The 21,582-nt window shown below is 48.5% G+C and overlaps 4 non-coding genes across 4 annotated transcripts; 1 reads left to right on the forward strand and 3 right to left on the reverse strand.

Annotated features, from left to right (window-relative positions):
- Positions 1–12,699: 12,699 nt before the first annotated feature.
- TRNAK-UUU lies at positions 12,700–12,772 on the reverse strand. The gene has a single exon. It is a non-coding gene; the product is annotated as a tRNA-Lys (tRNA).
- A 1,196-nt stretch (positions 12,773–13,968) lies between these two features.
- On the reverse strand, positions 13,969–14,040 carry TRNAA-UGC. Its single transcript has one exon. It is a non-coding gene; the product is annotated as a tRNA-Ala (tRNA).
- Positions 14,041–17,676: 3,636 nt separating this feature from the next.
- On the reverse strand, positions 17,677–17,748 carry TRNAC-GCA. The gene has a single exon. It is a non-coding gene; the product is annotated as a tRNA-Cys (tRNA).
- Positions 17,749–21,302: 3,554 nt separating this feature from the next.
- Positions 21,303–21,374, forward strand: TRNAQ-CUG. Its single transcript has one exon. It is a non-coding gene; the product is annotated as a tRNA-Gln (tRNA).
- Positions 21,375–21,582: the final 208 nt, after the last annotated feature.

The following is a 21,582-nucleotide window of genomic DNA, read 5'->3' on the forward strand; positions in this document are numbered from 1 at the left end:
TTCGTTATGGATGCGCATTGATGATTCTTTGATGTTCTTTAAGTCTCTTGACTCCTTCTTCCTTGACCTTGGCTATAACAATGGCCTTTACACCTTCTCTTTTCCTGATGCATACATCCTCATTCACACAAACCCACTGAGAATACAAACAGTAGTATTTTATAAAAGGCATTGCAAATGAAACCTTGCCTTCAATGTTTCTCTAATCTATTTAACATAGACACAATAGAGAATCCTGTCTCTTACTTACTAAACCTTAAAACAAAGAAATGTAGATTTAACTAGAGTGCCTAATTTGTAATAAATAGAGGAAACATAGTAGACAGTGTAACTTATCCTAAAAGAAAAGATGACCATAATCAGTCAGAAGGATTGTTCTGGTCTATCATTCTTTTCTGCTATTCAAACAGGGTGGCTGATAGGATGACATCAAATCATACATTAAATTCTCACAGTACATTATAAAATCCAGCTCCTACAGCCGTATTCGAGATGTGGGCGTACCATAGATTTATATACAGGCAATATGATATTTTCTGTCTTTTCTATCCCTTTGCTTAATGATTCCCAACATTCTGTTTGCTTTCTGACTGCTGCTGCACATTGAGTGGATGTTTTCAGAGAACTATCCATGACTCCAAGATCTCTCTTGTGGGATTGTTTTGCATAAGAGTGTGGGAAACTGACATGCAAGTCTCAAGGATGAGGCTCGTTCTTATCTGCTGGGAGACAATAACAGGATAATAAATTAAAGGGTTGGCCAGGATGTTAAATAGCCAATGAAGTTACAGCTGTGCCTGTCTGCACCTTATTAACCAATTAGCAATTGCTTGATTGCCTGCATTAATTGTATAAATGAAATATGCTGGAGAGAAATAAAGGACTTAGCTGCCAATCATACTGACTGAAGAGCTTTGTTCATGCCCGCTTGAGAGGCACCGAGACGCAACAAATGGTGACCCCGACGTGATTCGTATTGAATCATGATAGTGTCGGGAGCCTGAGCCCAGAGGCGAACGGCCAGGAGCCTGAGCCCAGAGGCGGGGAGTGCCTATCCGACATGATTCGTATCGAATGCTGAAAGTGTCGGTGGCCTAGTCTCGGTGGCCTGTTCCAGGCGGAAGAGCCGCGGCGGGGAGTGCTGGAGAAGGGCCGGCCCCCGGGTGTCCAAAGGAGAGGCGCATCTGAGCTCAGAGGTGAGCGGCTAATATGGGAACCGCTGCATCAGCGGAACAAAAGATAACACAGAAGCCCCCGGGCGTCCAACAGAGACGCGGTGAGCGGCTGGGAGCCGCAGGGGAGAGTGCCGGAGAAGCCCCCGGGCGTCCAACAGAGACGCGGTGAGCGGCTGGGAGCCGCAGGGGAGAGTGCCGGAGACGCCCCCGGGCGTCCAACAGAGACGCGCGCCTGAGCTCAGGGGCGAGCGTCCGAAAAGAGAGGCGCACCCAAGCTCAGATATGAGTACCGCTGTATCAGCTGAAGAAAAGATAACACAGAAGTTTTATTTGCACATTATGAACCGACAAAGGGAAAAGATCTTCCCTGCTGCACTGATTCACTTATTAAGAAGAGAGGGGGAGTTGTGGAGGCTCCTCCTGACCGGCCTTCGGGCACAGGACGAGGAGGTGCTCCGCTGGAAGCGAGCCCTGGACGGGAAGACGTTGGAGTGCATGGCGCAGGCAGAGGCTTGTGCCGGGGCCCCGGAGGTCGTTTGGACCTACAGAAGCCCGGAGAAGGCATCCCACGCTGGCTGGTTTGAGCGTGGGACAGTGCTGGGAAAACCATTATGCTTCTCCGGTATGAGCAGCGATAGCTGACACAGGATTTACAGATTAAAAGAAGCCAAGCAGGGAAGGAAAAGGAACAGCATGAGTTAACAAGGCAAGAAAGCTCATTCCTTTTTTTTTTTGGCCCGGCCAAGGACATTGCTTGCAACTAAGATTTGGCGAACGGCCAAGAGAAAGCGGGTGGCTTGACTGTGCTCAGGCCGCTGGAATAGCTGTAAAACTCGGCCTGGCATTACCGGAATGTGTTAGATTTCTTTTCTTATGGGTAAAGAAATGCTACAAAAAGGACTGACTGCTTGGACCCATGATTTTTATTGCAAAAGACCCCTTTATATCAGGAGAATTTTTTTACTGATGATTGGCCTATGTAATTTTTTAGTCCTATTGTGTTTTTGGACAGCATGAAAAAGGGACAAGGTGTCCCTTGGCAGCCCAACCAAAGTCCAGAAATTCCTGATTAAAAAGACATTGAGAACTGACCCTGGTGAAGAAACACAGAATTACACCCTGGCAGGAAGAAATTTGGGACTCCTGCTGAGAAATGTGATATTAATTGGATTTTGGGATTTATTCTACAGGCTGCGCCCTGTGTTTTGGATAAATCCTTCAGTATGTATAGCCCACCCTAATTGGATTGTAAATGATATGTTCTTATTTTATTGAGGCTGAGAAAGCATTGCCGTGGGAGCTAGTATGTTTGAATTTTTGAATGGCCAGCTGCTGGCCATTCGGAGTGATTTTGAGCACCAGGATAGCCCACTGCCCTTACAAATATATTAGGAGTACCATCTGATTTGGAGTTGTAAAAATATATTTAGATACTGTTTAAGTAAAAGTGTAAATATTTGCAGTGCCCCTCCCCAGCATGTAAACCGGTTGAGTTGGGGGGTGAGGGCTTTTACATATCGAACCCTGCCGGGTTCATGGGGAGGATGAATGTGAAATTATTGCCCCAGCTTTTTAGAGTTTAATTGTTTGTTGTTTTTTAAGTTTGAGAAAACTCAGCCAAAAGGTTTGTTGAGTATTCTCAAGGGGGGAATTGTGGATTGTTTAGGCATAAATTCAGGTAAATTGGGAGAATGGCTTTGAATTTATGTGATCCTAAGAATTTTTATGTAAAGTGCCTTTGTTAGTCTATTTAGATTTTTTGTTAATTTTGTGTTATGTGCTGATTATTGGCCGTTGTAGATTGCTTGATATTAGATGTGGCCTATATTATAATAGACAGCGTATTTGGAGAGGAAATATGGATCGGGCCCAGGCAGGCACGCAATAGATAGAGAATTTGAAGGGAAAACAGGATCGGGCCCAAGCGGACAGGCAACAGATAAGGCTTGGAAAGCTGGCTGAAAAACTCTTGAGGGCGTAGCGAGACTAAAAGTTTAACTCTATGGTTGCCAGAGGGAATAGCAGTTGAATTTTGTAAAGATGCTAAAGAGAAAAGTTTTTGGTGTTTTGAAATGTTTGTACATAAATTTAGGCAAGAAATTAGTTTGCAATTGTTTGGCCATGAATATTTTGTTGCATTAGTTGAAGATTGTATATTGTGCTATGTAATTGTAATTGTATTAGGCTAAGGGCATATAAGTGGTGATGTTTTTTTTTAGTGTTTATAATTAGAAGCTAATAGTAAGAAATTTTAAGCTGTGATTAGCTTTGAATTTTAGGAGTAAGCTAGGAAGCAATTGTATTAATGTAAATGATTTATTTGAAGAAGTAATTTTTTTTTTTGTTTGTTTTGCCTGCTAGCTATATAGGGTTTTGGTATATTTTAAGTAATGATTAATTGCCCAGTAGGGGTAGTTTTGTTTTTGTTTTTTAGATATTAAAGAAAATTGGTGTTAGCTGCATAGCATTTAATGTACCATGTAATTATTTATAGAGTTTAAATTTATGTTTCATGTTTTATGTTTGTTTGTGATATGTGTTTCTGGCCAGAAAGAATTGTGATTTTGTTAAAATGTTTATGTGGTTTATGTTGTGTTTTTCCTGCTAGGACCCCCCCCCCCCTCAGTGTCAGTTTGATCACCTGACACATGGGGGATGGATTGGTAATAGAAATTTGTCACGATTTGGTGTGCAATAGAGATTGGGGGAACCCTGCAGAATTTATACCATTTATGTGTTTGATTTTGTGTATTTATGTTTGTTTTGTTTGATGTTGTTGGTGTTGTATGTTATGAATTGCATGGTTATGGATAAGCCTTATATATTGAGGAAGCATTATTTGGCTTTTAGTTTTGTTTTGCTTAATTGGTTATTGTTAATTTTTTATGTGTTTAGGAATAGGGGGGAGATGTCCGGTTGTATCTTCCCTATGCTGCCTTGGTGGAAAATTACAGCAGCGTGGTCACAAGAACAGAGGGATGAGATAAAGTTGTTATGAGAAAGTAGGGAACTGCCAGAGCGAGGCAAATGCCAGGTGGCCTAGCTGAGATTGTTTTCAAGGTCCCAGATGGATTCCGGCAAAGTGGGTCCGGCCTTGGCTGATTTTGGCGCAGAGTGCCATAAATACTATGGCCTTCTGCTTGCTGCCCCATGTTGCTGCAGTGGAAGCCCTTATTGGAAACCTGCTTTGTGGGTGTTTGCACATTGGCAGAACCCTCCTGGCCCCTTGGGCCACTTGCGTTACCTGGAGGAGGGATGTATAGGTAAAAGTAGGGCACTGCGGAAGATATTGTTACGGTTTAGTTAGACAGCTGGTGTTTTTATTTGCCTTTTGCTTTGGCTTGTGTGTATGTAGTATTGATATTGTGAGTTGGGATTGTTTTGCTGTGCCTTCCCTTTTTTATTATGAGAATAGGGGGGAAGTGTGGGATTGTTTTGCATAAGAGTGTGGGAAACTGACATGCAAGTCTCAAGGATGAGGCTCGTTCTTATCTGCTGGGAGACAATAACAGGATAATAAATTAAAGGGTTGGCCAGGATGTTAAATAGCCAATGAAGTTACAGCTGTGCCTGTCTGCACCTTATTAACCAATTAGCAATTGCTTGATTGCCTGCATTAATTGTATAAATGAAATATGCTGGAGAGAAATAAAGGACTTAGCTGCCAATCATACTGACTGAAGAGCTTTGTTCATGCCCGCTTGAGAGGCACCGAGACGCAACACTCTCTCTTGAGTGGAAACAGCTAATTTATACCTCATCATTTTATAAGTGTAGTTGGGATTATGTTTTCCAATATGCTGCACTATGTGCTATCCTGACATCTAGTACTGCTGAGATCCTGCATTCAGTAATATCCCTTCCCTTCCTGTTCCCTTTCTCCACTGAACCCCACCAGCCCATGCTTCCAGTTCGCAGCTTCCCCAGGACTCTCTCATTGTCTCTGGACCTCTCCGTCAGCAAGAAGCAGTGGCAGGGAGACTTGCCCTCTCTCTGGAGTCTTGGATTTCTGGAACATGGATTTACTTTCTCTGTGTTTTGGGAGCCTCTTTGAAATTGAGTATCTGTGACATTAACCACAGTGCAATCTGGAGTGTTGAACAGCTGTGTCCCCTCAGTTTCCCAAGCTGGGGTGACTTTTACACTGCTTTACTGTGAGAGCAGCCACTCCTGGGCAGGTATCACACAGTCTCCAGCATGTAACTCACTCCCAGCTACACAGTATTTAGTGCTGCTAGTCAGTGACTCATGAGTTACAGTGCAGCACAGGAAAACCCCAGAAAAGTCTCTGTTCCCAGACTTCCCCCAGAAATGTGCATCTTTCCCTGTCCAGCACACTACTGAACAAGGCAAGCTCATATGAAGTCTGTCATTTCATCAGTGGAAAATGACATGCACCAGCCTTGTTATCCCATGTAGATGAGTGCACTCACCCCTGCGGCACCCCCTGCTGGTGACTTCTGGGAATTAGCTCATTCCAGCTCCAGCGCACCCTCTGCAGGCCGGTGATCTGCCTGTCCTCTGGCCCCCCCATGTCCCTCCTTCGACCTGATGCCCCTTTTACCTGGGGTGCTGCCCTCTGGCAGTAACCCCTCAGTCTTGGGGTCTCCCCTCCCCAGGGATCTCCCACCCTCTATTCCCACCTCGGCTCAGTATAAGGCCAGTCATCGTCTGGCCCCACACCCTGTGGCAGACAGCGGTATCAGCCACTCATCACTGGCAAGGAGGGTTTGGACCTGCTGCCTTTGCCTACCTCTGGGCTGCCCTCTGCAACCCCCCAGTACCTATTGCCTTCTGCTAGGCCTCGGCCTGGGGCTTTCCAGGCTGGAGCTCCCCAGCTCCTCTGCCTTTCCCCAGCCCTGCTTCACTCAGGTACCCTGTGTCCAGCTCCCTGCAGCCAGGCCCATCTCCCTCTACAAACAGAGAGAGATTCTATCTGCCCCTGGCTTCTCTGCCTTTATAGGGCAGCTGAGTCTGTTTGGGGCCTGGCCCCAGCTGCAGCCACTTCCCCCAATCAGCCCAGCCTAAAAGCTGCTTTCTCCACCCACAGCCCCCTCCCAGGGCTGCTTTTAACCCTTCAGGGCAGGAGCGGGAGTCCACCCCGCTACATCCCAAATGCAGTTTCCAACACACTTTAATCCAAACACACTAGTTGGATAAAACAATAAAACAAAATTACCAAAAAAAAAAGATTTTAAGTGACTACAGGTAACGAGGCATAAAAGTCAGAATTGTTTACAAAAGAAATGCAAGATAAAACACAAACTAACCTGTAAATCAGGGGTGGGTAAACTACGGCCCACAGGCCACATCCGACCCGCGGGCCCAGCCTGCCCGGCTCCTGAGCTCCCGGCCGGGGAGGCTCCCCCCTCCCCTGCTGTCCCCTCGCCCCCGCTGTCCCCCTAACCCGCCCCTGCTGCCCAAGTTCAGTTCTTCAGAAGTTGTCATGAGCAGAGGGGAAGGGGAGAGAGAGAGTCTCAAGTATTTTCCTCACCTCTTTTTATAATTCAGTCCTTTGTACTAGAAACAAATTCAGTTCTCAACTGAGTCATGGGGCCAGGCTGTCTGTTGTTGATATGAGCTTCAAGTGTCCCTGTGATGGAATGTAAATGTCTTCACACCGTCCCCCTGCCGCAGAATGGCTGTTTGACCAACTGTTTGTCTTGCTGTCTCCGAGGAACTGGTCTGTGGGTGTTCCCCGGATTTGTAACTTTTTCAGTAATATCATACAGTAAAGTCTCAAAACTTTACATACAGTGTTGCTACACATTTTAACAGGATAATAGTCAGTAGTTTATGTGTTTTCAAAATGCCATTCTGTGTACAAAATTGATCATAATTTTCAAGAAGAGTGAACATAAGTGTACAGACTGACACAGTGTCTGTCTGTGTGTGTTCCCAGCAGATATGTGGGTATTTCAATACATCATAAGCACAGTGTTCAGCATCTTCAAGGACCGGGGGAGCTGGTCCTGGGAATTCACTGCTTTACCAAGTGTGACACTGTATGGAATTGTGAGACACTTTATATTATTTTTTTTATTATCAATACCAGTTTGATACAATTGAAATGACTCGTGCTAGATATGCCATGACAGGTGTCAGTGAAAATGTTATACTTTTCCAAGTATGATAATTTTGTTTCTATGTTTGTATCACCTTTGTATTGTGAGTTATAGATTTGTAGAGTAGATCTGTATTTCCAGACTTGGGCAGTGTTTCTGGGTGAGACATATTGGCATCAGCGTTGCCTAGGCTGTTTGATGGCCCATCAGCTGTACAGTGAGACCATGGAAAGGATCAAGGGCAGGGATGGGCAAACTTTTTAGCCCGAGGGCCACATTGGGGTCCCCAAACACCCTGGCCCCACCCCTATCCGCCCCCTCCCACTTACCGCCCCCGTCTGCCCCCCTCAGAATCCCCGAGCAATCCAACCCCCCCTGCTCCTTGTCCCGTAAGCACCCCCTCTAGAGACCCCCCCCCAGCTTCCCAGGACCCCAGCCCCTATCCAACCCTGCTGCTACCTGTCCCCTGACTGCCCTGACCTCTATCCACCCCCCTGCCCACTGACAGACCCCTGGGACTCCCACATCTATCCAACCCCCATCCCCCCAGAACCTCCGCCCCATCTAACTGTCCCCTGACTGCCCCCCGGGACTCCCTGCTCCTTATCCAACACCCCCACCTCCTTACCATGCCGCTCAGAGCAGCGTGTCTGGCAGCTACGTGGACCACGCAGAGCCAAACACACTGCACAGCAGGAGCGCAAAGCCCCGCCCTGCAGGAGCGCTGCCCGTGCCGTGGCGTGGCTGTGGGGGAGGGGCTAGCCTCCCCAGCCGGGAGCTCAGGAACCGGGCAGGACGGTCCTGTCGGCTGGATGTGGCCCGTGGGCCGTAGTTTGCCCATCCCTGATCAAGGGCATAAACCTATTGAGTCAGAAAGACATGCAGGGGTATGTCTGTGTGCTGAGACCTCCGAGGCTTTTCCATGCCCTGTGCTGTGAAGCTTGTGTTTGGGACACAGGAAGTACAAGCCACATGGCAAAAGGAATATAAAGGGCAGCTGCATCATCTCCATTTTGTCTTCAATCCCTCTTCCTACCTCTGGAGCAACTTCTCTACAAACTGAAGCCTTGAACAAAGGACTGAATGACCCATCCAAACTGTGGATCTGTTCCAGACGGACTTTCAAGCCAGCAACTCACCAATACTGCTAAGAACCTGATATATAGATTTCTGAATGCATCTCACTACTTTCCCATTTAACAACTTTTTTTGTGTCGTGTCTTGTCTTTCCATGCTAAAGGATTGGCTGGCAGTGTGGTCTTTTGGGTAAGATCCAAACCTATAGTGATCTTGTAATGTGGCTGACCCTAGGGGTCAGAAAAACATTTTGTATATGAGCAGAGTTTTTAAATAACCTCTCACTGTACTGGACCTAGGTGCTGATTGGGAGTCGGAGAACTGGAATGCAATAAAAGGGGCTGTGTGATTTCTTTTTTCAGCTTCTCGATAACCCATGTGTGGGATCAGAAGCACAGTTTGTGACAGGTCGGTGAGTTTAACTTCAGTGTTAACCACCAGTTTTGGGAGCATCTGCTCTCCCTTTTTCAGCCTGCCCTGACCCTGGCATTTTCAGTGTGGACTGCCCCAGGCATACCAGCTCACACTAAGCACTGAAGTTAAATTAATAGTGTGGGGTTTTTTTATGACAGTCTTATCAAATCAACTGAACTCCTTTGTTTTCTTTCATCTGAGCAGGGTTTCCAGTTTCCCAACCTGATGTGATCTCCCATCTGGAACAAGGGGAAGAGCCATGGGTCCCAGACCTCCAGGGTTCAGAGGAAAGAGAGATCCTGAGAGCTCCCTGCACAGGTGAGGAAATATTAAACCAACTCAGAATCTGTAAGTGCCAGAAGGAATCATCTGGGATGCCCTACAATGCCCTTGGGAGGTCTCTCAGTTCAATATTGTCCCTAGCAGGGGTCGTATCCTTAGGGTAAATATAGCTCATGGCTTCCTGTAGACCCTAGCAGACACCAGGCAGTAGCTTCCTCCCTTCCCCCTGTGAATTTGGATGGGATGTGAAGCCTGAATTGATCCCCTCCTCTCTCCTGTTTGGGGGAAGAACTTGGGGGAGTTCAGTTCCTGATTTTTATTTGACCTCTCTCCAGTACTTGTATTGGTTTGGCCTTCCCCTTTCCATCCCTGTTTGAGGTTTCTGTCTCTATCACAGCAGGTGACGCAATGGTATGTGAGAAAGAGGAGCAGAATTCTCAGCAGGAAAATGTTGAGCAAGTGGATAAACACAGAGAATTATCACAAAGATCGAAAAGGAGTGTGTCCTGGAGTCATAAGCAGGGAAAATCCCATGACATTCAGCACAGACCAGAAGGAGAGCAGGGAAACCAGCCAGGGGAGAAAGTGGGTAAATGTATTTCCTGTCAGGAAACTCAGAAGGACCTCAAGGAAACCAAAACACAACAAGAAATCCTCAACAGAAAGAGAAAAAATACATGCACTGAGTTTGGGGAAAACGTATGTGATTACGCCATCCTTATAAAGCATCACAGAATCCACACAGGGAAGAGGCCCTATGAATGCACTGAGTGTGGGAAAACCTTCAGTTGCAGTTCACACCTTATTAGGCATCAGAGAATCCACACAGGGGAGAGGCCCTATGAATGCAGTGAGTGTGGGAAAACCTTCAATCGCAGCTCAAACCTTCTTACCCATCAGAGAATTCACACAGGGAAGAGGCCCTATGAATGCAGTGAGTGTGAAAAATGCTTCACTAACAGCTCAGCCCTTTCCGAACATCAGAGAATCCACACAGGGGAGAGGCCCTATGAATGCAGTGAGTGCGGGAAAACCTTCAGTCGCAGTTCACACCTTATTAAACATCAGAGAATCCACACAGGGAAGAGACCCTATGAATGCCGTGAGTGTGGGAAAAGCTTCACTAGCAGCTCAGACCTTTCTAAACACCAGAGAATCCACACAGGGGAGAGGCCCTATGAATGTAGTGAGTGCGGAAAATGCTTCACTGAGAGCTCAGCCTTTTCTCAACATCAGAGAATCCACACAGGGGAGAGGCCCTATGAATGCAGTGAGTGTGGGAAAACCTTCAGTCGCAGCTCAAACCTTATTAGACATCACAGAATCCACACCAGGAAGAGGCCCTATGAATGCAGTGAGTGTGGGAAAACCTTCTGTGGGCACTTCGCCCATGTTAGTCATCAGAGAATCTGCAAGGGAGATCAACAACATAAACACCTCTAGGGCTATCAATACTTTTTTTCTTAAATAATTTTCCTGATTCCCACATAGTAACTTTTAAAGCTGATTGAGCTGTTTGCAGCATGGTTCTCCCTCAGTTTGACCAGATGAGTGGCCCATTTTTGCCTTTTGCAGTTTGCCCTGTTTTGAGGTGGACCCATTTGTCCTTTCTATCAACTCCATTATCCCATGAGTAATTCTAGTGTGCCCTTCCTATCAGGAACCAGGGAGCATCACATTTATACTATTCCTCCTATTTCAAAATTATTGTTAGTCACCAGTGATACAGATTGTATCATTGCCACTTGTTCTCACGTTGCTCTGGGTTGTCCTGAAGAGCAGATATAATGGGAATTTTTCAAATTATAGTTAAATGAAGAGGAGCAGGGGCAGGAAAAAAAATGTAATTTCAGCCTCTGTGACACTGGAAGGAGATGGGGAGATGCAGAGATTCCCTTCTTCCCCATCACTGCAGAACTGTTACCTTTTGTCTGAGCCATGCAGAGGTTATCATCATCACATTCTATCCATCCACTTCTCAAAGTGTCCTGTGAGGAAGAGTTCTCAGCTGTCTGTGCTTGGAGATGATGCTTTGACTTCTTTAATCTTATGTCAGAGTCGCTCTGACTGGAGATGAAAGTGTCAAAGACCTGGAAGGGGAATTCAAATGGATCCCAAACGCAGTGTGCTCATTGGGAGTTTAAATCGCAGGTTCCATCTATTGGTAAAGCCACTTCTGGCAAGGTGAGTGGTTTTGTCCCCCATTAAGGCAATGCTCGGATACTAAAAAATTTTGTAAATAACATAACTGGCTATTGAGACAGTGCTGAGTGAAGTATGTTTGAATGGATCAGAGGAGAATGTGATGGGAAAATCTCTTGTCCTGATTCTGAATAATCAGATGTAACCTGCTCTGGAATTTCACTTCACACTTTCATTGCCGTGTATTCTATCTCTCTGCGATGTGGGTTTCTCTCTTTCCTGAAGGCTGTTTGGTCACTCAATTGGATATTAGTTCAGTTTGATAGGACGTAGCTCAGATTTATTGGAGAATTTAAGACAAATGACTATTTGCTAAAGTCATCATTTCTCACTTCAGCTTTGCTTTTTCCCCATCCCTGCATGATGTCATGGAGAAGGTTGAGGTGCAGTTCTGTCAGCATTAGAGAACTCTCCAATTTACTGGACAGGCTAACAAAGAAACAGCAGTGATTTAAAATCTCCACTCAGAAATGGTGAATAACAGCGAAACCCCAACTAACTGAAGGAAGTGCATATGATCACAGTGTAGTTCAATTGTTTAAGTCAATATTGCCCCAGATGATCTGGGGAGAGAATTCCATGGTAAGTGATTTTGAACTAGGCACAATGCCCAGGTATTTGGTTCCAAAGCCTTTGTAACCCAGGCCCTACAGAAGATCTTTCCTAGCTAATCTTATTGTATCGGAGATGCTGCCCTTCATGATGCTGATATTGAGGAAATAGAAGTGGAGTTTTGTTGAATTTATCCTTTGTAGGTGCTAAAAATGTGTAGTGTAGTGGCTTTCATGGCCTTTGAGAAAGCAAGACAGAGCCTTGGAAGGCCCCGCAGGGTTTGTGGCACAGGAATTGTTCTCAGATTCCACTGAGACTTCACCTCAGATTGCAGGATTCAAAGTCCTGAGCGCTGCCCTCACACCATGGGACCAGCAGAGCACCTGTTGATTACTGTAGCCTTCCAGCAGGGAGGACTCTGTGGGCAGGGGCGGCTCTAGGCATTTTGCCACCCCAAGCACGGCAGGCAGGTTGCCTTCGGCGGCTTGCCTGCGGGAGGTCCGCCGAAGTCGCAGGATCAGCGGACCCTTCGCAGGCACGCCGCTGAAGGCAGCCTGCCTGCCGCCCTCGTGGCGACCGGCAGAGCACCCCCCGCGGCTTGCTGTCCCAAGCACGCACTTGGCGTGCTGGGGCCTGGAGCCGCCCCTGTCTGTGGGGACAATTTTTTCTGGCAGGAAGGATTCAGTGGGAACATGCCTCTGTGACCAGCCCTGCATTTGTTCAAAAAGTCAGCACACAGCACTTTGTTGCAGGCCAGAGGCCTTTCTTCCTCCAGACTGTGAGGCCAGTGGACAGGTGAGGCAGTAGCACCTTCAGTCCCAGGCAGTAAAGGGCCCTTCCTAGGAAAGGCCATGTCCTGAAAAGGAAAAACTAAAGTCAAGGAGAGTCCTTCTAAAACCCTTTGGGGAAGTTACAGGAAGAAAGCATTTCTTTGCCTGACCAGGGACTTGAACCCTGGACCCTCAGATTAAAAGTCTGATGCTCTGTCAACTGAGCTAGCCAGGCTCACATTTGAAAAGTGGCAAATTTCATGCAGAAGAGAAACTAGTCAAGAAAAATGAGGGCAGGAAACAATATGGAAAACCTGCTACTCTCACTCTCTTAGCAGTCCTAGCCCCAGCCTGCTCCTCCATCCGGTGCCCTGAGGCCTTATTGTTTTTTTCATTAAATATCAAATCCAGGAGAAAACACAGTTATACAAAGCAAAACGAAATCACAAACAGAAATGTCATTGGAAATACAGAAATAAAAAAGGAAAATGCAATCCCCATCACTTTATCATATCTGGGCCATTCCTGTATCGAGAGCACCCGCCAAGGTCCCTGTGTGCTTACGAGAAACCTGGACGAACTCATACCACAGCCTGAACATGAAACTCAACTGCTCTCAGGTGCTGCAGTAAAACCCTTTCCCTGCTGTGACGTTGCACTCCTTAGGATTTTATGAAAATATGCTAATGAGTGTGAATATAAAGTGACTGGACTATGCTTCAAGCAAAAGGTCTCTTGTAAGGTATCATTACAAAGCTTATAATCTACTGTGTGTGTTCATCCTATTTGTATGAACCGATCATTCCTGGATCTGAAACTAGAAATATGAACTATAACTCTGAGGTCCTGTTGTAATGATGCAAAGTGTGGGGCATTAATAGTGGTTTGGACTCTTGATGGCTCCCATTGACCAGGACAATTGACTGTAGATGGCTCTGTCCTGCACTATCCATGAGTCAGGCCAGGAAGAATGAAGGCTTGGGGGGTCTCACAGGACATGTGACCATGTCCCCTGGTACAGGAATCCATCTTAAATTTGAGGCTTTTCCCCAGGAGAAAGACAAAAGATTCCTGCCTTGTACCAAAGCTGTATAAGGGGGTGGAACTGAACAAACATGGCTGCAGTCATGAGACATCCCCTAACTATCACCTGAGTTGGAACAAGGGCTATAGCAGGTGAAAAGATTGGGCCCAGACAAGAAATAAGTCTAGTCTTTGCCTCTCAGTCTGTGCAGATGGGACCTTTCCCTCCAGTGCTGGAGGATTCACCCTTCTCATCTACCCTTGTCCCAAGCAGCAGGGAATCTTACATGTACAGAGGAGTCTTAGGAGCAGCAAACCCCTCCAGACCTTCCATGCAATTGGCACTTGCCCCTTGCTAAGCAGGATTGAAATTCTGGGCATGAACAAAGCAGCAGGGTGAAAAGAAATTGGAGATGCTGGGGATTGATCCCAGGGTCTCATACATGCAAAGCATGTGCTTTACCACTGAGCTACATCCCCAGATGGGCCATGCATGCTATAGGTTACACTCAGAGCCCTCCTGTTTCCAGAGCACCTAGTGGCTTAACAGCAGCATGAGGGACACATTCCCTGCTCTGGGCCAAACCTGCTGTCCTGGAGGCTGCTGGTTCTTAGGGGTCACTTTGCAGCAGGGCCAGATTCTATGTGTGGGGCAGAGAGAGTGGGTGCCCTGGACTCAGGGTGCAGAGATACACTCAGCCCTCTCCCCTGCATTGGGTGGGGGGGGGGGTGCTGCCACCCCCTGCTGGAAGGTAATGTGTCGGGGGAGGGCACTGTGAGTCACTCAACACCTGACCCTGGTGGCAGCAGTGCTGTGGGGAGCTCCAGGTGTTTCTAGGATCTGCTCTTTCCACCTGCCTGTGAAGTCCAGCTTTCCCCAGCACATTCACGGTGGTGCAATTGGGTCACTGTTTCCATGGCTGAACAGCAAAGAATCACTCCCACTTTCCTTTCTATTGGCAGCAGGATTAGCCTGTGTCAGTGGTTAAAGAGGTGGCTCTTGTTGTAGATTGTTATTCATTCCCCACCTTGACAATTCACACAGTCCCTTTCCCATGCAAATTCCAAGCACCTCGGTGATCCTGGTAGCAGGAGTTGGGTCCTGAAACTTTCACGGTTCTTTCCCCCTCCACCTGGAGTGAACTCAGCTTTTCCCCCATCCCAGACAGGGCCGGCTCCAGAGCCCAGCGCTCCAAGCAGGCGCGTGGGGCGGCGTTGTCGGGGCAGGACGGCATTTGGCTCCGGCGGACCTTCCGCAGTCATGCCTGCGGGAGGTCCACCGGAGCCCGGGACGAGCGGACCTGCCGCAGGCAATACTGCGGCGGGTCCCCTCTTCCCACGGCTCCGCTTGAGCTCCCGCAGGCATGACTGCGGCGGGTGCGCTGGTCCCACGGCTCGGAGGGAGCTCCCGCTGGCATGCCTGCGGATGCTCCACCGGAGCCGGGACCAGCGCACCCGCCGCAGACACTTCTGCCCCGGCCGCGGGACCGGGGAAGGGCGGCGCAGCGTGGCGCCCTGCTTGGGGCGCCATAATTTATAGAGCCGCCCCTGATCCCAGACAATCGATGAAATAACAACAGCAGCATAAAGAAAAGGGGAGGGAACATCTCACGGCCAGGGCTGGATGTGCCCAGGGCCCCCACCTCGTCCATTCTTTCCATGGAATTTGGCCCCTGCTTTGCACAAGGGACAGACAAAGATCTCGCTGTTCCTGTGTCTGTGCAAAGAAGGAAAGAGAGGTGGGAAATGGCCCCATGGTGGGACAATATCCTCAGGATTAAGAGCAAAGGACTCAGGCTGAGAACTGATTTAACCCCACTCATCTGGGATTTAACAAATTCTCTTCCATGGAGACACGGGGAACTTGTGACATTGATCCAGACTCTGGGGGTTCGGGCTGCTTTAACTCTTGGTAAAAACATGAACTTAATTCCAAGAATGGAGAGAGGAGAAGCCTGAAGCTGACTTTAGTCCCAGGCTGGGGTCTCCTGAATGGTGGGAAACATCCTTGGCTGCTACCCAGGGACAGCAGCTACTGGCGACATACCAGGGCTGGGATGAGAGGGGAATGTTACATGGACTTTATCATACAGGCCCCATCCTGCTTCTCAGAGCCCACAGGTGAGAATCTAGAGAAGGGTGAGTCATTTCTCAGCTGCATTCTCAGGAGTAGCCGGTAGCCGCACTTGACCAGAGACCCAGGAGAGCAACCACGGCAGTTCTGCGGAGAGCTCTGGCTGCCAGGGGATCCAGCTAGGAGAGGGAGTGCTGGGGGCTCTGCAGTTTTTGCAGTGGGGCTGTCTCAGGAGTCACAGGTGGCTTTGTTGCGGGGGGTGGGGAAGTAGGGACTACAGGATGTGAGGCTGGCTGAAATGAAACTGCACAAAAAACCTCCCCCTTTGCTCCAGCTAAGGCCCTACTTTGGCCTCTCCCCCTTTCATAAATATCGTCATTACTACCCCAGCTCTCAGAAACCCCCTTTCTCCCATGGGTATTTTCACAGTTTCTTCCTTTTTTCATGGAGAGAGAGAAGAAAAACAAACCTATTAATTTGAGCCACTGACACAGTTCACAGCATGAAATACACAATTTTGTGTTCAATGAGTTGTGATCATTTACATAACATGAAAAAATATGTTTTGGGCAATGCATGAAAACCTCACTGCATTGAACAACCCACTTGATCTAGTCAATGTACTACAGAATATTTAAAGAAGTTAAGAAAGATGTGCTTATAAACTAACGTGTTGTGCCATTTACACACGTACAAGACACAGAAGAAACTGAATTATTTGAGCTACTAAAATTTCCACTTTCTCACAGTATTTTAGTTCTCAAAGTTGTTTTAATTTGCTTATTTTTTTTGGAACTAGAAATGGGGAAAGAGCACAATGAAGTCAGTGGAATTACTGCAGTGAGGGCTTAGTCTCATTATTTGTCACTAACAAAACCTTTGTTAACAGAGAGTTAACTTTAACTGTGAATATCTCTTACCTTCCAGAACATCGAGTTCAGTAAAACTCAAACTCTGGAAAAACAGGGATTACAGAGTGAGGGTACATGCCCAGATAACCTTAACTCTGCCCTCTAGAAGAGAATCCCTGATAGCATATGAGAACAAGGAAAGGTTTGGGGACAAATTACAGCTACTTCCCAAGAGTTTGTTTCTTCTGTAATTAATTGATCCTGGCCCCATCCATTGATCCTGGCCTGGTGTCTGGCTGTGAAATTTACTGTTTTTATCCCAGCACATTTGTAAAGCAGTCTCTTCTTTAAAAGCTCCTTTATTCTAGGTTATACAAGCAGGTCACTTCCCCAGCTATTTCAAGGAGATGGAATTTTCCTGACCCACAGGGAACTTAAACTAACATGCTCAAGATCACACATTCCTTAGGAGAAAACGAAGGGGAAAAAGAACAAAACCCACCAAACCGTTGCTGGTTCTACCCAAATGATCAATGAGACCAGAAAGTGAGACTGTGCAATTAACTGTCTGGGACTACACTGACTCTGCAGTTACTTGGATGCAGACACACCCAGCTCTACGGTTGGTAAACATACAGAGACTCTGCTGCTGCTCATGAACTAGCAGCACATGACCTGTAAACAGCTGCCATTCGAATGCATCTGAAAGTCACAAGGAACAACGATCTGTGTTAAAGGAAGGCTGCCATTTATTAGAGCCTCAATTGATGCCGTGTGCACAAAGAGAGGATTGAATGTGTAACAGGGAGTTTGGTAAATCCTGGTTATTTTAGTTTTGTAACAGGCTCCTGTCCACCCGCAGTAGAGTTTTCAGTCCCAATGGCAACTTACTTACCAAATGTAATACAGACTAGTCCATGCCTCCCAAGTGGACGTGGTTCTTGTTCTTCTCCACATTGTAGCCCATGGAGGCCAAGGACCTGCAAATGTGTCTTCATGTGCCTTTGTTTAGTTGATGAAAACAAACCTAGACACTTAGAGGATTGGAACTGATTTCAGCTGGGGGACATGTTTGCTAGGTTTTTATGCATTTGCACAGGAAAACATTGAGTGTGTCCATTCATTTCAGGGATCCCCATTTAGGGGAGCTCCTGAACATGGAATTATTTTTACTGAAGGAACAGGTTTGTAAGGGAGCATTTGGATTTGAACCAAGGACCACTTAATCTGCAGTCAAACACTCTACCACTGAGCTATACCCCCATGACATTTGCATAAGCAAGTCAGTGATCTTAAGGATTTTGAAGGACGGGCTCTGCCTCAGAGAGCTCCTTTTCTATTCCCAGACCACAGGGTTTTGAAAATGGGGTTTGATTAAACTTTACATACACATGTAGACACCACAGCTTGCACACCCACCAACATAACTTCCCCCCACTGATATAGCTACCACCTCTCAGGGAGATGGGTTAACTGCACGGATGAGACAGCTCTCTCCCCTCTGCTTAAAACAACTTCATTATTTATTTATAATTGGGGTCTCCCTGCACAGGTTCAAATCCTGCCAACTACAGAGGAAGTTGTGGTCCTTTAGTTTCAATGGAGCTGGGTCTTGTCTCACTCTTAAGCTATGTCTACATAAAAGAGTAACACGGCTTTAGTTAAAGTGTTTTAATTGAACAGCTGTTGCATGTCCACCCTATGCCCCTGTGTCACCAGAGCACATCCATGCTAGCATCTCTTGCATTGCCACAGAGAGCAGTGCATTGTGGGTAGCCATCCCACTGTGCAACTGGCTGCAGGGTGCTTTGGGAAGAGTTTGCAATGCCTCACGGACTGGTACAGCATCACATGATGCAGGTTTCTATCCCATTGTTCCATGGGCATCCTACTAGATTGCCAGCTGCTTTCCAACTGCAACGTGTGTGGGAGGGAGAGACAGTGTGTGTGTTGCGGAAGAGTGAGTGTGTCGCACACTGTCTCTAAGTTCAGACAGCTGCTGGAAGCAACCAGTCCTGAGGCAGGGGACAGCCCCGACATCAGCCCCCCTTCTCTCACTGGCTCAGCTCAGCACAGCACTCTCTGTCACACACACACACACTGCTGCCTGCTTAGCTCTGTGTCAGGGGGGCTGGAACAGGGGGTTTAGAGGGCCATGGACCCACCACTCTTTACTGGCTGTTAGGACAAATAATGGGGGGGGAAGGGTGCAGTCTTGGAGAAGAGGCGTCTGTGGCTGTGGCCTCGTGGGGAGAGCTGCTGTGAGTGGGGGTCCTTAGGGAAGGTGTCATGGGGGTGCCACAATTTGGACAATGGTGCCCCCCCCACACTGTAAGGAAGCTCCCGCCGCCCCTGCTCTGTGTTGGCAGAGCGGGAGAGAGCAGCATCCACGGCAGTGATTTGCTCCCTGGGGCTCTGGCAGTGGGGCTCGGGAGGTGATTTAAAGGGCCCGGGGCTCCAGCCGCTGCAGGGAGCCCTGGCCCCTTTAAATCACCAGCCTGGGGAAGCCGGGCGGGGCTGGCACAGCGTATCGGCTCTTGCCGGTACCCCATACCGGAACATACCGGCTTACTTTCACCTCCAGAAAGTCCTCACGTGGATCAATAACTCGTTAAAAGATAGGAAAGAAAGGGTAAGAATAAATGGTCAGTTTTCAGGATGGACACAGGTAACTAGTGATGTCTGTACTGGGGCCAGTACTAGTCAACATATTCATAAATGACCTGCTAAATAGTGAGCTGATAGAATTTGTAGATGATCCAAAACTACCGGCTTGCTGCCTAGAACGAACGCTCCTTGAGTGGGGTGATCCACAGGGAGTAGCTCAAACCTCCAAAGTGCCTGGGCAGGGGCAGGACATTAGCACAGCAAGGGAGGGGTGTGGCAGTGACATCACAAAGGCCTTTTGCAGGACCTCAGACTATTGGTCAAAGGTGGTGGGGAGGTGGTGACCTCACAGAGAGATGCTGACATCAGCCAGGCAGGACAGGGGCGAGGGGCCAGGGAAACCTCAGAGACCCCTGTGGCTTTGCTTCAGCAAGTCTCCTTCTCCAGGTCTCTCTTTGAGGACTGAGAGAGTATTTGGGTTCACGGACGTGAGCGCCAGGAGGAACCTGTGGAGATTTAGTCTCACTGAGGCACAGGAGGGAGGAGGAGGAATCCTGCTGACAGGCAGTGGCTGTGCAGAAAAAGAGGAGGAGTTTTGGGGACATTTTTTTGCCTCCATTTTGCCTGCCTGCTCGCTCTTGTGGTGAACGGTGAAAATGGTCTCAACAAGCCCAGGTAGCTCAGTTGGTAGAGCAAAAGGCTCTTAATCTGAGGGTCCAGAGTTCAAGCCCCTGTCTGGATGCTCAGCTTTTAAATTGCCTTGTGCGCCAGGGGCCAAATGATTCCTGGTGCTGTCCACCAGCCACATGTGGATTCCCAGAAGCTGTGGCCATTTTCTGGAAAGGTTCCTTTCCTCAGGAATCAGGAGAGAGGCCACATCCACAGGAGCAGGCCTAGAACACGCAGTCTCTGGCTGGCAGGAAGCGCTGTGGGGCCAGGTGCTGAGAAAGCCCAGAGGGGGAGCAGCAGAGATGAGGGGAAGAGAAGCAATGAGGACAGTGTACAGGAGGTTCAGGTCTGGCTATTGTGGGGAACTTCCCTGGTTTATACACAACCCTGGTGCAATTGGCGGGCGGAAGGATCTGAGTCCCCACCCCCTTACCCAGAGGCTGCCTGACCCCAAGGACGCTCTTTCTACTCTCCTGTGTGGCAGAGTCCTTGTAACCCCGACAAGGCTGGGCCCAGGAATCCTGGGGGGGTTTAATGACCCCCAATCTTGTCATGATCACTTGAACAGGGCTACAGTGTCTCCACTCTGGGCACTTCCCTGACCCACTCCTCATTGCATGTGCTTCAAGCAAACACCATTTATTACCCAGCAATCAATGTAAAACACAAGGAAAGATGGGAAAGGAAAACACGTCACCCTGTTCTGTGGCGCAGGGAGATCACAACCAGCGTCTCTGGAGGGTCAGGGCAGGTCACAGTCTCTCCCTCACATGTCCCAGGCCTCCTCCCCAGGCCCTGGCTGTGCTGCAGGGACACCACGGGCTGGACACTTGCTCTGGCAGTGGCCACATGCTCTAGGTGACAGGCCCCTTGTTCCCAGTGTCTGCCCCCCATGTAGGGATATGACCCCCCCACCCCTGAAGTTCTGTCCTCCAAGATCTCTTGACTGGTGGCATCTCCTTGCACTGGGCCTTCTGCCCAGGGTCCCCCTCGCTCTCCCACGCTGCTCACTGCACCCACCTCCAGCCCCAGTGCTGCTGCGGCTCTGCCTCCAGCTCCCTGGGCTGCTCCTCTGGCTCCGCTTGCTGCAGCTCTTCTCCCAGCACAGATCTGCTCCCTGGGCAGCTTCTACGGCTCGTGCTGCTGCGGCTCGGCTCCCAGCACAGATCTGCTCTGGTTCTCCCTGGCTGGTGCAGCTCTGCTCCCCGGCTCTTCTCGGGCTCCTGCTCTCTCCTTAGCTCCGCCCCACTCTGGACCAGGCAGTTCCAGCTCCCACGGAGGATGGGACCCCCTGGCCTGGTGACTCCCTCATTACACTGCCTGGCCTGTCAGTGCGGCTACCTTGGAGTTTTGGCCTCTCCCCATTGCCCATGGGGACTGTCAGTCGCTGAGTCCTGATTTCCCATTGGCCCTTCCCCCTTCTATTGGTGCTGGGAACTAGCCAACCAAACCCCCCACTAAGTTTTAGTAAGGGGCCAACAGTCCCTTACATGAGCCAGCCCTGTGAGGGTCACTGATGTGCAGAGAAGGCAGCACAAGCTGGTCCCATGGTGTAATGGGCAGCACTCAGGACTCTGAATCCTGCAATCTGAGTTCAAATCTCAGTGGGACCTTGTGTTGGCTTGTGGTAAAGCCCTGGAGCTCACAGTGCTCAACTTCCCTGTCTCCAGCTGTGCAAGAGCCAATCTTTCCCCTCCTGCTGGGCGACTTGCCCACCGGAGCCAGGTCTTGGGTTGTTTGGCCATTTTGCTTGCAGCCACATGTTACCTCTTGTCCACCTGGCACTTGAAGGAAGGAGGGCCAGGGCCAGGCTTCAGAGTC

This window comes from Mauremys mutica, unplaced genomic scaffold (assembly GCF_020497125.1).
Source record: "Mauremys mutica isolate MM-2020 ecotype Southern unplaced genomic scaffold, ASM2049712v1 Super-Scaffold_100329, whole genome shotgun sequence".
In the NCBI taxonomy this organism is placed as follows: Eukaryota; Metazoa; Chordata; order Testudines; family Geoemydidae; genus Mauremys; species Mauremys mutica.